Below are 5745 nucleotides of genomic sequence, written 5' to 3' on the forward strand. Positions count from 1 at the left end.
GGAGGTTGGGGGTGGGGAAGAGCCCTGGACCTCCAGTCTTAGGTCGCCCAGGAACCTCCCAGGGAGGTCTGAGGAATTTGGGAGTGTTGACCATCGTCCCTCCTTCCTCCCCTCCCCTCCCCCAGCCTCCAGTCCTGCCAGCCCCTCTCCCTTCCTGCTTCCTTTCTCTCATTCCTGCATTCAGTCATTTATCAGGCATCCAGTGATTGAAACAGGCCAGCAGGGTGTAGCTTTGCGGGGTGGCAGGCAGGGCAGAAGGGAACCAACAGTTCTTTAGTGGGGCAGACACGATGCTAAGCTTTTCTTTTCTTTACATAAATGATCTGATCCTCACTACAGCCTTGGGAGTTTATTACTCCCACTTTAGAGATGAGGGAACTGAGGTTCAAACTGGTGAATGAGAAATGTCACTCCTCTTGCCCGGGCTCTCTGTGGGAAGCCGGAGGCCGCTGTCCCTCTTGTGGTGGGTTTCTGTCACCCTCAAGCTCCGGGTGACCGCCCCTGTCTGAGATCACCCCCCAACCTTAGCATCGCTTCTCCCCTGGGCCTTCCTCCTACCTGCCCCGCGGGGACGCTTCGGTGGGGAAGGAGGCAGGGGCCCTTAGAGTCCTTTGCTGGCTCCTGCCCGGGGGCCGGGGCCTGGGGGCAGCCTGGGGGACAGTGGCACGGACTTGCTCTTCCTCCTTCCTGCATAGAATCCACACTCCTGTGCCCACGCCTGTTGCTTCTGGGGGACAGGCCAACCTCCTCCTCCCCTCCCCTTCCTGTGCTGCTTCCAGGGCTGCGGTGGACCCCCAACGATGCGGAGGGGAGTTCTCTAGGACGTCTTCTCTAACCTGAGCCGTGGTTCTGGCTTCCTCCACCCCGGAGCCCTCCAGCTCCAGCTTGCCCACCGCGTTAGCTCCCCCCTCCTCCTCCTCTGAGCAGTGAGCCCTCCTCACCCACTCTCACAAAGGGGACGTCCTCACCCGGTGGCCACAGCACACACACCCCGACCCCATCAGGAGGCCTCGGTCCCTTGATGATGGATGGATCGCTGATCTGACTGGTCCTTGGTTTTTACACCTAGAAAATGCTGGTGACAATTTGTGTCTCTACCTTCCTGAAATCTCTTTCCTGAGGAAGCCTCATACTCGCTCTAGGAGCTGTGTTGGGTCCTTGGACCCCTCCCCCTCCCGACCTCCACCAGCCTCTGCCTGTGACCTCAGCATTCCAGGGATTGACATTAAGCGAGCAGATGGTTCTCCATTGCCACCAGCAGCTGTCACGGGAACTGTAGGTGGACACCCTGCACCCAGAACTCCCTCTTTCCCACCAGTTTGCTTCTTTGGCCCAGCACCCCCATTCCCGTTTGCTCTTGCTCCTCAGCAGGAAACTCTGGCTCCCTTCTCAGTGGGCAGCCTGGGCCCTGAGCACAGCCAGAGCCCAGAAGAACAAAGCCTGAAGCCCAGACAGGCGGCCTTATCACCACCTTCCAGGCCACCCGCCTCTGGCTCAGCCAGGATGCACCCTAAGCTTTCCGGTCCCAGCTTCCCTGATTCCAGCCTGAAACTCCAGCCGGGCTCTTGACTGAGGTCAGAGTCGATCTAGAATTTAATCAACAAAAGACAAGGAAGAAGGCTTGCTCCTTTGGAGGCAAGGGTGGGCTAGTGGGGGTGGGGGGTGGGATGGGAGGAATGGGGGGGTAGGGAGGAAGCATGGCCTCAGGGCCAGGCTTATAGGGCACACGGTGAAGTCCCCTCCACAGCCCCCAGGATGCAAGAGTTGGCCTCTCTGCCCCAAGGGGGCCGGGTTCCTGCCCTACCCTCCTGGAGGCGGGCGGGGGTGGGGTTCTGCATGAGACAGACAGCAATGCTTCGGTTATCAGCACCTGATGTGGACACTGGACTCGCTTATTCTCATTCTTCATATTCGTTCGCTTCCTTATTCCTCCTGAGGGCCCCTTGGATGTCCCTGCTTCATCAACCATAGCTAATTTTGATTGGCAGCACTATGTAGGGGCCCCCAGGTCATAAAGCCCAGTGCCAGCGTGGGAGGAGGGGCATTGGCAGAACATTCTGGGGCAGAACATTCCTGGCCCCTCTGGACACTGTCTTCCGAGCAGTGACATCACTACTCCCCTCCTTTTCTAGGGGAACAGTGGTGGGGTGCAGCAAGGGGCGCACAGCCCCTGGGGACTGCGACAGCCTGGAGGGCACCCCGGCTTTGCCTCCTTGTCTGTGAGATGGGTGCGATGACCTACATCACAGGGGCGGCTGTGAATCCAGTGAGTCCTGTGCACACAGCGTCCAGGGCCCGGCTGCGCTTAGGTGTTGGGCAGTTCCTTCTTCTCTCTGTTCCTTCTTCCTTCCTTCCTCCCCTGCCTCCTTCCTTCCTTCCCCGAAGCCCATGACCCAGAGTAAACAGCCATCCCACTGGGACTTGGGTAACCGTAACTGTTGTCCATTTACAAATACCCATCCCCTCTCCCTCTCCCCCGCCTCCTTTTCCTCTGTAGCCATTGACGAGGTTGGCATTTGAGGGAGGAAGTCATTTTTCCAGGAGAGCTTTGCTCCCAGAGGAGCATTTCTGACACATCCCAAGCAAGGACGGTGTCTTGGGGCGTGCCGAGGGGACTATTCACAGGGCTGCAGTCACGTATGCCTTCAGGCTGCTGCCTTTTAAAAATAAACTCGTTGGCGTATAACATACATACAGAAAAGCGGCTTAAGCTCTAAATGGCTAGATGAACTATCACACAATAAACACCCTCGCGGAATCACCGGCATCATGGTACCAGCACCTTGCAGCCTCACTCCTGTTCCCGCTCGATCACTTTCTTGCCCCTCCTCCCCAAAGTCACCACTCTCCTACCTTGTGACCTCACAGGCTGATCTGACCGGCTCTTGAGCTTTATAAGAATGCGGCCCTTGGTGTCTCGCCTCTGTTGCTCGGGGTTATATTTGTGAGATTCAGCCATGTCGACGCAGGTAGCAGCAATGGATTTCTTCTCATTGCTTAGCTTATCATATTCTAATTTATCTCTCTCGTCTACCACTAAGAGACATTTAGGGAGTTTATAGGTAATGCTCCTGAGAACATTTCTGTTTATGTTTTTGGTGCACACTTGTCTGCATTTCTGTTGGGCGTAGACCTAGGAGAGGTGTTGCCTGGAGCTGGCTCATCCCGGCTCATGACAATCGACTGCTAGATTGCCAGGAATTGGCAAAATCTCGCCCAACTCTGATCTCCCTCCCCTTGCATTCCTGTGGCTCCTGAGGTGGTTGATGGTTGTCGTATGTGTATGGTGGGAGTACGACATAACGTGGTATTATTCATCTCTCCCTAAATCCAAATTCAGTGATGTCCATCCATGCTCACAGGGTGGAACCAGCCATGGGGGAGTTTTTATACCATGGAAATTGTCAGATGCTACACATCAGGGCTTAATAGAGTTATCGTATTGTTGATTGTCTAGAGCTAGATTTATGAGAGCAGTAATTTTTAATAATACAGATGAGAAGCGTGTCATCTCTTTAGCTGTAACATTGTTAATAGCAAAAAAAAAAATTGAGGAACTATTTCTCCAATATTGGAAAATGATTCTATGCTGTATATCTGGAATGAATATAATATTGAATGTCAACCGTAATTAAAAAACAAAAAAAAATTAAAAAAATTAAAAAGATAAAGAAGAAAAGTATTATCCGATTCAGGAAAAAAGTTGCTCACGTCATCGACAGATGAGCAAAGTTCCAACATATGTCTAGCCATTTCTCTTTCATTTTACTCTTTAACGTAAACAAAAATATTCACCAGTATTCACGTTGGGTCTATGCTTCTAGAGCCAGGTACCAGCCCAGCACTCGACACAGAGCATAGACTGCTTTGGCCGATACTGTCAACTGGTTCTCCAAAGTGGTTGTACCAATTTGCACGTCTGTTGGTGGGTTTGCAGACAAAATTCAGCTGTACTTTCGACTCCCGTCTCGGGGCCAGCAGTTTCCTAGAAACTAAGGCTGTGGCCGACACCCGCTGATTGATCATTATTGGTAAAAGATAGCACAAGCGAGTGCTACTCCCATAGAGCCACTAGCTGCAGGGTGGTCCGGGCAGGGCAGTGGGCTGCAGGAACTCACGCTGATGCAGCCCTGGGCTTCCTGGAGGGGGCTGCGCTCTGATGGCTCTGTGACTTTGAGTGGGGGACAGGAGGCACCAGGCGCCGGGCAGAACAGCCTGTGAGCCCTGTGGGGCAGGGAGTGTGGCTGGGACAAACTCCTATAAGGAGTGGCAGAGGGCAGAGCTGGGGCCATGTCCACTGGCAGAGGTGTCCCTGCTCTCTAGGGGTCCCATTTGTTATGCATCAGCCCCACGGCCCACCCGGGAAGGACGCTTGACCCAGGCTGTCCCTGGAGCAGAAGCCTAGACTGAGGAAGCTCCGCTCCCTTATCGAGACTGCGCTCACAGACTCCCTTCTGACATCTCACACGTCACCGCTCAGATCGAATCTCAAGAAATTCTTTGGTGCGCTGACATCTGCGGGCGACAGAGTGACCCGTAAAATAATAAATATTGCCCCCAAATACACACGAGCCCTTCCGGGGCCTCTGAACTCGCCCATTGTTCTCTCCTTGCCGCGAGGGTAAACATGTCTCGCTCCTGCTCTCATGGAAAGGTCATCGTGTGGTCCACACTCAACCACAACGAGGTCTGAGTTGTGAAACTCGCAACCCCTTCTGAGTGTGAGTGCAGGGAAGGAACCAACACGCAGGACACGATGCAGACGTGCGGTGGCCTCGCCCGGGAGACGGGCTGCCACCGCGGCTGCGGGCATGGGGACAGCTGGGGGCAGAGAGCTCCGAGCGGGCTGGAAAGGGCGGTTTGGAAAACCGGTTGGTTCCAGACTCCGAAAATCCGAGAATGATTCGTGGACGTGACATAGTGTGTTTCATGAGCGGAAACACAGTGTTTCGTATAACCAGGCATCAGCATGACCCCGGGGAGAAAGTCCCAGATATAATTTTATCTGATGGTCCCAGATATAATTTTAAATGAAGTTCCAGACTTCTGCCTTTGTCTCCTGCAGTGCCAGTGCCACCCTGGGTGACAGTAGGTCAAGGAGTTTATTCTTTCACAATCCACCTGGAGGTACCAAAGTGCTGTCAATCCGATGGTGTCCAGAATGGAACTTCTGGTTTACCTCGTCTCGCCCCGTTTTGCCTGCAGTCTTCCGTGTCTTAGTGAATCCAAGTCCATCCTTCTAGGTTCTCAGGCCAAGCGCCTTGGTGTCATTCTGGCGGTGTAAGCAGATCCTGTGGCATCTGTCTTTAAAACATCTATGTGCCTCTTCCGCACTGCTGCATCCCAGGCTAAGCTGTCTCATCTCTCCCCTGGATTATTGCTGAACCTCCACAATCGTCTCTCTGCCCCTCCTCCCTTGTTCCTCTCTCTCAATCTATTCTCAGACCCTCCAGTGGCTCCTCTCTCCCCCGGAGGAAAGGTAGAAACTCTTCCAGTTCCCCACAAGGCCCACGATTCTTGGTCCGTATACTCTCCCCCTCAGTCACTTGGTTCTAGCCAAGTCCACCTTATGGAGGTCACTAGAAAATGCCGGGGTTGCGGGGTGGCGGTGATTTCCTTGGCTCCTCCAGAGCTGCCACAGGTGGGAGGCAGAACTCCTGCCCCGTTTAGAAGGTGCTGGACACAGGCACGGTCTTCCGTGCCTTTTCCTGGACAATGTCCTCTCCCCGGTGGTGGTAACTGCCG

Source organism: Pteropus vampyrus, unplaced genomic scaffold (assembly GCF_000151845.1).
Source record: "Pteropus vampyrus isolate Shadow unplaced genomic scaffold, Pvam_2.0 Scaffold35, whole genome shotgun sequence".
In the NCBI taxonomy this organism is placed as follows: domain Eukaryota; kingdom Metazoa; phylum Chordata; class Mammalia; order Chiroptera; family Pteropodidae; genus Pteropus; species Pteropus vampyrus.